Source organism: Triticum dicoccoides, chromosome 4B, assembly GCF_002162155.2.
Source record: "Triticum dicoccoides isolate Atlit2015 ecotype Zavitan chromosome 4B, WEW_v2.0, whole genome shotgun sequence".
NCBI lineage: Eukaryota > Viridiplantae > Streptophyta > Magnoliopsida > Poales > Poaceae > Triticum > Triticum dicoccoides.
Genome location: NC_041387.1, coordinates 349,708,309 through 349,720,333, shown reverse-complemented (window position 1 = coordinate 349,720,333; position 12,025 = coordinate 349,708,309).

Sequence of the window (12,025 nt, the reverse complement as noted above, 5' to 3'; positions counted from 1 at the left end):
AGTGAATGTACAGAATAAAGTTAAAGTTGTTTGGAAGATTACCTCATAGCGTTCCTTCATTAGATTCACCAAACCGGCCTCATAATATCGGCTGGTGTAAAGACGGTTCAAGAATCCGGAATGAAGATCCTGAGCAGAAAGATTAACATAGCTTGACAAGTCGGTCTTCCCTTTCCCCTTGCCCATAGCAGCAAATTCGTCCTTGGCAGTATGTTTCGATAAAACAACTGGATTCCCTGGGGCGGTATAAGCAGTGCCAGTAACAATAACATCATCATCATATTTGGTTGGGCTCAGTGGGTTGACATTATCTTTAGCCGGGCTTGGCGGATTGGCAGCTGGACTTGGCGGATTGGCAGCAGGGCTTGACAGATTAGCAGCTGAACTCAGCGGATCTTCAACTGGACTTGGAGGCATGGCACGTGGACTTGATGTATCGACATGCGTAGCCGGGTCAGCCTCCGAGGGATTAGCATCAGTAGCGGGTTCTGGCGGGGCAGAGTCATCCATGACAATATTAGGATTTTCACCAGCATTTTCTGGGGTCCTCTCCCATTCAACATCGCCATAGGGGTTGCTGGTTTTGGCTTTTTTGCTCAACTAGGCCTCGGTGCTACAACATCAAATAAAAGATTAGTATGATGAACCGACGCATGAAGAAGCAAACCGAAAAACAATACACTTACCCAGCGACGGTCTTGAGGGGAGGCAGCTGAGTGGTTGATGAACCGCCAGACGAATTGGAAGATGCCGGGTAATTCGGATCAGACGGATTAAGTGGGTATCGGAAGAAAACCTTCAAAGGATAAAGTTTTTCGGGAGAACAAGTAACCTCTGGACGACGCTTCCGGGTTGGTGTGTCCGGTAAACCGGAAGAGGTGACTTGCTGGCTACTATGTCGGGTTGTGCGACGCCCTTCAGGCTGCTGTGTCTTCAAAGAAAATTTTGGATCCAAATAAGCAAGAGGGTGAGAGTATTTCACTTTCCGAACAGCACGGCGAAATCTTTGAACCGGCACAAGATCTGAATCGGAGGAAAGAGAGATTACCTCAACATGGTCCACATGACTGACCTCCACATCATCCTGATAATAGTCATTGTTAATAAGATGTATGAAAAGGGATCCAAGGGAGTCAAGTCCTACCTCTTGATCCAAATCTTCAACATCTTCGGGCGGATCAGTAGTTTCGCCGGTCTTCTTCTTGGCTGCTCTCTTTATAACTTTGCTCTTTGGACGAGGATCCCTTGCCAGTTTATCTAAAGCCTTCCTTTTCCAAAAGGAGCTATTGGCCTGTAAAGTTAAACCAAGATTTATTAAAACAATGTTAAAGTGGAGGCAGATCAAGAAAGCACAAAGTTAAAATCTTCACCGCTGGTGGTTTGTTAGCGGTGTAAAAGGGGGCTAGCCCGGTTTGGCTGCATGCAGCGATTGGTTCGTCTAACATCTTCTTCACCGATTCAGTGACTTCATCATCAGTCATTTCTATTTCATTAAACCGCTGAGGGTCCTTGGCATCGCAGGTATACTCATGCATTAATCCGAAGCAGTGACTTAAGGGCAGGATGTGCCATTTAACCCAACAGCGAATGAGATCAACACCAGTCAAACCGTTGGCCAAGAGAGCACGGAGCTTGGTGAGTTGAGGTACGTAAGTTTGCCGTTCTTTGGCAGTCAATCGTCGAGGTAACGGGTGGCCATTGCTAAGCCGGTGAGGGTGGTAACCCGGCAAGGGATTTTCTCCAGCAGGGGCAATATTCTGACAATAAAACCAAGTTTGGTTCCAGTCTTTGGGATGACTGTGGTGTGAGGCATGTGGGAAATCAACTTCCTTTCTCTTCTGGATTGATACCCCGCCAAGTTCCGTGTTAGGACCATCAGAAAACTCAGTTCAGCGGTTTAGATGGAAAAAGTCCCGGAATAGGTCAGCAGATGGTTCTTCTTGAAGGTAAACTTCATAAAATACTTGAAAGTTGCATATATTTGATACGGAATTTTGTCCAATATCTTGTGGATGGAGTTGGAAGCTCGCAAGGACATCCCGGATTTTTTTTGATCCGGGAGGTCTGAAGCCCCGGTCTAGGTGCTGCATAAAAACAATAACTTCTCCATCTTGAGGCTCAGGAGGGCACTCAGGGCCAGGAAATCGCCAGTGAAGGACATTTTTTGAAGCTAAAGCGCCCGTTACTACATATCCATTGATCTGCTTTTCCGTGATCCGGGACGGAACCCAGTTGGAAGCGGCGAATTGCTTGGTCATCTTGCAAACAAACTGTAAAAGGAACAATGAAGGCCGGTTTACGACAGATCATTGGTGTGTGCCGATCGGTGTTAAACCGGGGAATTTGATAAAGGCATATAAGTGAGTTAAACCAGAGTTTATTATTCAAGACAAGACGGCGGTTTAAGTGAGGGCTAATGATATATGGCGGATTACCAACTATTAAAGGTTTAAACCGCCCTTAGGTGGAGGAGCCAGAGATGAAAATCTACTAAGTGTTGACAGAAACAGGTTTCACACGATGATGAAATTAATTTGGATCTACCATGCATCAGTAAGAAAAAATTTCTACGACCTATAAAAGCGTTAAGCAGGACAGAGTAGTTCGTGCGTTCGTCTAAGAATTCTGTACAAAGGAGGAGGATCTACTAGTGCTGAAACTGGATGCGGACCAACTACCGCACGAGATTAAAGAAACTATGGCAGAATCAAATACGAAGAACTGAGATGAACACTTATGAACACGGATGAATGAAGAAACCCTAAATACTGATCTAGGGTTGAGAGGAGGAAACTTACCAGATGTGCAGAGATAGCGGAGAAGAGCCGCAGGTTTCTGGTTTGATCAGGTTGATGCAGCGGCCTTTGTCGATGCAGTGCTTGAAGGTTGAGGGCGGCGGCGGAGCTTCAGAGCTTGAGCGTCGCGAGGAGGAAGAAGAGGCACGGAAGGGGAAGAAAGAAAGGACCCCCGAGCCTATTTATAAGGCAAATGGATAAGTGGCAGGCGCGAGAATTGAGGAGCCTAAAGAGGCAAAAGTGGGTGCGGCTGTCGCCTCAATCTTCGGGATACCATTAATGAAGGGAATCTTTTTAAATCTTATTATACAGAGATGATGTCACGATGATCTATTGTTGTGTCCAGAGGATGACGTCACAACGGTTTAACAAAGTTTATAGGAGAAGACATCATGGCGGTTTACGATAATACAAGGAGATGTTTTACAGAATTTCTTTAAGGATTGAAGATTGACATGAACAGGTTGAAATCAATCTGGGGCCTAATGTTGGGGATAAAACTACTGAGCATAAACCGGCCAGGAGGCCAGGTTCACCCACAACTATATTTTAAGCCCATGAAGATCCAGAAGATGGTGTTTTACTAATGAAGCTTAGAGGCCCGGAGCCCAAAGGCGGATTAGGGCCCATGGTGGTAAACCGCCGTGGTTATGTACTTGTATTGTAAGTTAGGAAAGGAGAGACCAAGCCGGACACTTGTATGAGTCGGCCTTGGGGCTTTGTAGACCGGCCGGGCGTCAACCTATGTATATAAAGGGACGACCCGGCGGCGGTTCAGGGACCAAGAAACAACAGCTCGAGACCCAGGCAAAGCATATTTGCTCCCTGGTCATTGAAACCCAATCAATCCCATCAGACGTAGGCTTTTACCTTCATCGAAGGGGCCAAACTAGTATAAAAACTCTCATGTCCCTTGTACGGTTTAACCCCTTCAAGCTAACCCGTAGCGATGGCTCTACGACTATGTCCTTCCACGAGGACATCTGACGTGTTAATTCCACGACAAATGTATTAATGAAGAAAAGGTGCTTGTCGGGTTCTCTGTGCGTGAGCAAAGCTCATACCAAGGAACTAATCCTTGTTATTTTTAGGATAAACATTGTCGTCCGACAATGGGCCTTGCCGTCCCCTTACTCCATTCGGCCATACTCACGCTCTCGACGGAGGCAGGGGCGAAGTAGGTTTAGGCCCTATGCTTGCTTCCTTGCTACTGTGGCTACAACCAAATTTCGACTAAAGGAATGGCTCTTGGGCACAGGAAAAGGGGAGCATGATAGCCTATGAATAAAAAGAGGTTTCATATGTCCCAATTCCATACGGAAGTGCAAAACAGGGGATAAATAACTTATCTGAATCCGCAACCCCCGGAAACCTTGGCTTCCCAGGGTCGGACCCTCGTGTCTTCAGCCCCTACCAACCTTGGCTTTCCGGGAGAGGAGCGTCGACTCATTCTCTCTCTTCCAAGTACCTCAGCAGAAAATGTCCATGGACCCTGCGAACCACAGAGGATGGAAAGGAACAGACAGACGCACACTCGACCTCTATGATAGGGGTTAGTCACAGCTAAGCACTATCAACCCTAACCGAGGGAGAGACTCAACCTAGCATGCATGCTATAACTTAGGGTGCCAGTGCTTCATTTATTTATGCTCAGGGTCTGCGCCTGGTTTTGTACAGAAGGTTACATGCCTTGCCGGCAAGGCTCGTACAAAAGGTGGTTTGCCGGGGGGGCTAGCAACCGCGCCTTATGGGTAAAACTTGCGAAGATGCTCGATGTTCCAGGAGTTTCTCACTGGCATGGCATCTTCGGTGTCTAGGCGGACTGCGCCGGGCCAGGTGACTCGTATTACCCGATAAGGGCCTTCCCACTTCGGCGTTAACTTGTTGGAATTCTTGGCCGATTAAACACGCCAAAGAACAAGGTCGCCTTCCTCAAAGCTTCGGGCATGAACCTTGCGGCTATGGTAGCGGCGCAAGGCTTGCTGGTAGCGTGCTTCTCTCACAGCCGCCTGAAGACGATCTTCCTCGAGGAGCGTCGTGTCGTCTTGCCGCAATCGCTCTTGCCCAAGCTCATCATAAGCGAGCACTCGAGGTGGCCCGTATATGAGTTCCGTGGGGAGAACTGCTTCTGCCCCGTATACTAGGGCAATGGGTGTCTGGCCAGTGGCTCGATTTGTCGTTGTTCTGATCTTCCAAAGAATCATCGGCAACTCATCAATCCAGCGCCTTCCGCTCTTGCGCAGCCTGTCAAAAGTCTTCGTCCTTAGGCCCTGCAGTACTTCAGCATTTGCCCTCTCCGCCTGGCCGTTGCTCCGTGGTTGTGCCATGGAAGCGAAACAGACCTTGCTGCCGAGGTCTTCGATGTATTGCATGAAGGTGTGGCTTGTGAACTGCGTGCCGTTGTCGGTGATGGCCCTTTTTGGGACACCAAAACGGCAGACTAGCCCCTTGTAGAATTTGACGGCCGACTGTGTTGTCACCTTCCTCACTGCTTCCACCTCCGGCCACTTTGTGAACTTGTAAATTGCAACGTACAAGTACTCAAAGCCCCCGACAGCGTGGGGGAAGGGTCCCAGTATGTCGATCCCCCAGACCGAGAATGGCCAGGAGAGAGGGATTGTTTGAAGGGCTTGAGCTGGTTGATGAAGCTTCTTCGAATGGAACTGACATGGTTCACACTTGGTGACTAGTGCCGTTGCATCCTGGAGGGCAGTGGGCCAGAAGAAGCATTGCCGGAAAGCCTTGCCGGCAAGGGCCCTCGACCCTATGTGGGAGAAACATATGCCTTCATGTATCTCCGCCAACAACTCCAGTCCTTCCTCCCGAGGGATGCACTGCAATTTCACATTGTTTGTTCTTTTCCTGTATAGAACGTTGTCAATGAATTGGTACAGGGCAGACCGACGGGCTACTTTCTCCGCTTCTTCTGGCTCTTCAGGAAGCTCCCCTGTTTGGAGGAATCGAATGGTATGTTGTGCCCATGCCGGAGCCTGGGGCTCGATGGCAAGGACTAAAGGCATCTCCTCCGCCATGGGAGCGACTGTCTCTATGGCCAGGGCTTGATGCCCTATCGAAGTCGGTTGCCCCACGGCAGGCTCAGTGTCCATGGAAACATCTTCGCTAGCGGCTCCAGGGAGCTCGATGGGAAAGTACTTGCCGGGGTCTGACTTCCTCCGCTTGTTCTGCTCGGTTGATGGTTCAACGGATGGTTGAGTTAACCAAAGCGCAAAAGTACCTGGTTACACAGGTAGTTTGAGGGCAGAGCGCTTCGACAGGTGGTTGGACATGTCGTTCTCTGCTCGGGGAACATGTTCCACCTGTATACCGTCAAAGCGCTCCTCCAGCTTCCTCACCTCATCCACGTAGGCTTCCATCAATGGGCTTTGATAATCTTTGTTGATTTGTCTGATGACAAGCTGTGAATCACCCCTGACGATGAGCTTCCTGACCGTGAGGTCTGCCGCGATCCTGAGACCGGCAAGAAATCCTTCGTATTCAATAGTTTTGTCCATCGACATCTCCCTGGGAAAGTCCATCTGGATCACATACTTGAGGTGCTCTCCGGTGGGTGCGACGAGCAGCACACCAGCACCGGCCCCTTGCAGCGAGAAAGCACCGTCAAAGTACATAACCCAATTGCGACTTGTTTCCTTGCCGGGAAGGGTGGTCTCCTGGACTTCTTCGTCAGGCGTCGAGGTCCACTCTGCAATGAACTCCACCTCGACTCGGCTCTGGATACTTGAAGTACTTTCAAACTTCAAACCAAAGCTTGACATCTCGAAGGCCCATTTGACAATCCTCCCCATTGTATCTGGGTTATGCAGTATCCGTTGCAACGGGAGGCGGGTGACGAGGGTGATCTCGTGCACTTGGGAGTAATGACGCAGCTTCCTCGAGGCCATAAAGAGGCCGAAGAGCAATTTCTGCACACCGGAGTACCTTGACTTGTCCCCCTGCAAGAGGGAGCTGACAAAGTAGACCGGGTGCTACATCATCTTCTTCTTCTGCAGCACTTCACCTGGTTGCACAGGCCCTGTCCCGCCGACGTCAGACCCTGCTGAGGGCCTCGCCTTGTCGGGACCAGGCCCTACCTGGGGGAGCTCTGGTCCACCATCCGCCAGTCCTGCCATTGCCACTGCCTCCTCACCAACCTCCCTCTACGCCACTAGCGTGGCGCTGACCACTTGATCCATTGCCGCTAGATACAGTAGGAGCAGCTCTTGTGGTTTAGGCGCGACCAGTATCGGCGTGGAAGAGAGGTATTTCTTCAAACCCTGCAGCGCTGCTTCAGCCTCTGGGGTACACTCCATTGGGCCCGCCTTCTTCATGATCTTTAAAAAGGGGGTGGGCATGCTCAGCAGACTTGGAGATGAACCTGCTCATGGCCGCAACGCAGCCAGTGAGCCGACGCACATCTTTGATGCGCCTAGGTGCCTCAATAGGCTCGTACAAAAGGTGGTTTGTCGGGGGGCCCGGCAACCGCGCCTTATTGGTAAAACTTGCGAAGATGCTTGATGTTCCACGAGTTGCTCGGTGGTATGGCATCTTCGGTCTCCAGGCGGACTGCGCCAGGCCTGGTGACTCGTATTACCCGATAAGGGCCTTCCCACTTCAGCGTCAATTCTTGGCCGATTAAACGCGCCAAAGAACAAGGTTGCCTTCCTCAAAGCTTCGGGCATGTACCTTGCGGCTATGGTAGCGGCGCAAGGCTTTCTTGTAGCGCGCTACTCTCACAGCCGCCCGAAGACGATCTTCCTCGAGGAGCATCGCGTCGTCTTTCCGCAATCGCTCTTGCCCAAGCTCGTCATAAACGAGCACTCGAGGTGGCCCGTATATGAGTTCCATGGGGAGAACTGCTTCTGCCCCATATACCAGGGCAAAGGGTGTCTGGCCGGTGGCTCGATTTGCCGTTGTTCTGATCGACCAAAGAACCACAGGCAACTCATCAATCCAACGCCTTCCGCTCTTAAGCAGCCTGTCAAAGGTCTTTGTCCTCAGGCCCCGCAGTACTTCAGCATTTGCCCTCTCCGCCTGGCCGTTGCTCCGTGGGTGTGCCACGGAAGCGAAACAGACCTTGCTGCCGAGGTCTTCGATGTATTGCATCAAGGTGTGGCTTGTGAACTGCGTGCCTTTGTCGGTGATGGCCCTGTTTAGGACACCAAAACGGCAGACTAGCCCCTTGAAGAATTTGACGACCAACTGCGTTGTCACCTTCCTCACTGCTTCCACCTTCGGCCACTTTGTGAACTTGTCAATTGCAACGTACAAGTACTCAGAGCTCCCGACGGCGTGGGGGAAGGGGCCCAGTATGTCGAGCCCCCAGACCGAGAACGGCCAGGGGAGAGGGATTGTTTGAAGGGTTTGAGCTGGTTGATGAAGCTTCTTCGAATGGAACTGACACGCTTCACACCTGGTGACTAGTGTCGTTGCATCCTAGAGGGCAGTGGGCCAGAAGAAGCCTTGCCGTAAAGCCTTGCCGACAAGGGCCCTCGACCCTATGTGGGAGCCACATATGCCTCCATGTGTCTCCGCCACCAACTCCAGTCCTTCCTCCCGGGGGATGCACTTCAATTTCACTCTGTTTGTTCTTTTCCTGTACAGAACATTGTCAACGAACTGGTACAGGGCAGACCGATGGGCTACTCTCTCCGCTTCTTCATGTTCTTCAGGAAGCTACCCTGTTTGGAGGAATCGAACGGTATGTTGTGCCCATGCCGGAGACTGGGGCTCGACGGCAAGGACTAAAGGCATCTCCTCCGCCATGGGAGCGACTGTCTCTATGGCCAGGGCTTGACGCCCTGTCGGACTCAGTTGCCCCACGGTAGGCTCAGTGTCCATGGAAACATCTTCGCTAGTGGCTCCAGGGAGCTCGATGGGAAAGTACTTGCCGGGGCCTGACTTCCTCCGCTTGTTCTGCTCTGTTGATGGTTCAACAGATGGTTGAGTTAACCGAAGCACAAAAGTACCTGGTTACACAGGTAGTTTGAGGGCGGCGCGCTTCAACAGGTGGTCGGTGGTGTCGTTCTCCGCTCGGGGAACATGTTCCACCTGTATACCGTTAAGGGTCTTCTCCAGCTTCCCCACCTCATCCACGTAGGCTTCCATCAATGGGCTTTAATAATCTTTGTCTATTTGTCTGACGACATGCAATGAATCACCCCTGACGATGAGCTTCTTGACCCCGAGGTCTGCCATGATCCTGAGACTGGCAAGCAATCCCTCGTATTTAGTAGTGTTGTTCATCGACATCTCCCTGGGAAAGTGCATCTGGATCACATACTTGAGGTGCTCTCCGGTGGGTGCGACGAGCAGCACACCAGCACCGGCGCCTTGCAGCGAGAAAGCGCCGACAAAGTACATAACCCAGTTGCGACTTGTTTCCTTGCCAGGAAGGGTGGTCTCCTGGACTTCTTCGTCGGGCGTCGAGGTCCACTCTGCAATGAACTCTGCCAAGACTCGGCTCTGGATACTTGAAGTACTTTCAAACTTCAAACCAAAGCTTGACAGCTCCAAGGCCCATTCAACAATCCTCCCCGTTGTATCTGGGTTATGCAGTATCCATTGCAATGGGAGGTGGGTGGCGACGGTGATGTGACGCCCCGAGACCGACGCTCCAGAAGACTTCCAGCTATTCCGAGTTTCGTCGTGTGTTTGTTTTGCTTGTTGCATTCATCATTGCATCATTTGCATTGCATCATGTCATCATGCTACCCCTTTTTAAAAACTAACCTAAATAAATTGCATAAATCTTTGATCTATTTAAATCGAGGGAATTCAAATGGTGATTTCTCTTTATTGCATACATCCTCCCAATATTATTAGGGAGCTATAAAAATTATATTCCATTAATTTGGAATTTACCACAATACACGTGCATTTTAAATCCCTTGGCCTTTCCTTCTCCGAGTTTTGACTCTGTAACCTTGCCTATAATTCTTTTCCCTTTTATTGAGGCTCCTCCTTAAATCTCAACATTTTTTACCAAACCAAACCTAGTCCCAATTCAAACCCATTTGAATGATATTCAAATGAGTTTGAATTTAAATCTTGCATTCGTGCCTCTTTTCTATTTTTCTTCGATGAAGCTCATTTTTATGAGTCCGGGAAAAATATCATCCTCCTCAAGCTCCACCTCTAACCTCTTTCTCTTTTATTTCTCATCTCTGTTTTATTTTTTTATTTTTTAGAGTGAGAGAGAGCCCAGCAGGCCATCTAGGCCCATCTGCAGCCCAACTCCTCCATGGCCCAAGGCCCAGCTCGCCCCAACTCTTAACCCTAGAGACCATCTCCCCTCGCTCCCTCATCTCGTTCCCCCTCCGCCGCCACCCACACGCACGCACGCAGAGGGCAGCGCTCGTGCCCGTTCCTCTCACCAGCCACTGACCGGATTCGTCCGTTTTCGTGATTCCCGGTGCTACCGGAGCCCCAAGGCCCTTGTACCAAGTCCGTCGCCGCACCATCTTCAAGCCATCGGGCGCCAGGTTCCCTGCCTGACCCGCTCGTTCTCTGCACGAGGGAGATGCAACGCCAGCGCCTCCTCTGCCTCCCCTGCATCACGCCTCGTCGCCGGGAGCTCGTCCCCAATTCTCGCCAAGCCATCGCCGTCCCTTCTCTAGTGCCTTGTCCCCGTTGGATTTGCTCAAGCTGGCCACCATTGCGCCTCAAGACTCTACCGCTGGAGCCCCGCAGGCCCGCGCCATCACCTCCTCTGCATCGAGCAGGAGGACGACGAGCAGTGCCTTCTCCACGCCCGAGTTTCCCCTGACCTGCGGCCGCCGTCCTCGACAGTGCCAAGTCCCTTGTCGCGCCGCCCTTCGCCAAGTCCCGCTTGCCGATGCTCCTTGACTCCGTCCTTCCCGTGCGGAACCCGCCTCACCAAGCCCCTGCATCGTGTCGCTGTTTCGTGTCCTTCAACCTGCGTCGCCTCTACCAGCCCTGTATTGTTGCTTGCATCCGCCAAGCTCCTCTGCCCCATTTCGCCTCGGCCTCGACCGAGAAGGACGAGCAGGGTTGCTGCCTGCTTGATCCGCCTGCACGCGCGCCTCGCGCGTTGACCGCGACCAGCTCCATGACCAAGCGAGCACGCTCCTGATCCCGATGCCCATCACCGCCCAAGTTGTCGCCTCTACGCACCATGCCATGTTACCATGGACACATGCACCCCTGGATTGGAATCTCAAGAACCAAGTACACCACCGACAAGACCCGGACTCCGAACACCAAGTACAACTATGAACCCGAAGACCTCGGATACATCAAGTTCCTCTACAACCTGTGTACAACTACCGTCGCCAAGACCGGACCGACAAGTACCTCGACAACGTGTGTACCACTACCGTCGACCCTCGAAGACTCTGTGGACGTCAAGTTCCTCGTCGTGACCCCGAACATCTACGAAACATGAATTCACTACCGTCAGCGTGTACCACTACTTCCACTAATGTTGCAAGAACTTCTACTTCCATCTACTCCGCATTGAACTCGTTCCGCCCCGAAAATGCACGCTTCGAAGGTATAACCACCGAGACGACTTCCGAATGCATGTGTATGTGAGATGCACCCTATGTTTGCACCGTGTCCGAGTTGTCATTGCACGTCCCTCCTCATTTGCCATGCCGTTGACCTGTGGGAACCCGGTTACCGGGATCACCCCACCATCCTTACATGACTCGCTCACGTGTCACGTCCTTTTGCACCGGTATCTCCATGAGCTACCGGAACCGATATGTTTCCGTGGCATCTTTTTCGGATTCGTTGCCGTGGCACCCCTTTTGTTCCGCCATGGTGACCAAATACTTCATAACATACTCATGTCAACATTTTCATTAAATTGCATATAACTTGTATATGTCATCCGCATCATGATAACAACATTTAAATGCTTAAAATTTGTTGTTGCTTTAAATTGCTAAATGACATGTGGGGATTTTCCGGAATTGTTGTTTGTTGTTCCGGCCTCATTTAAACTTGCCTAGATAGGTAGTTTCCATATGCTTCACCACTTCCAATGTTTAACAACATTTAATATTGTTGAGTAGCTTAAATGAGAGCAAACTAAATAATCCAAATGTGGTGTTTCGTCAATATGCAATTCATTGCATATTGATCCCCACTTAATTTGTAGTATTGTTTGTGCACTCTGCCATGCCATGCCTCATTTAACCGGACATGCATCATACTTGTTTGTGCATCATGCCATGTTTATGTGATGGTTGTTTACCATGTTATTT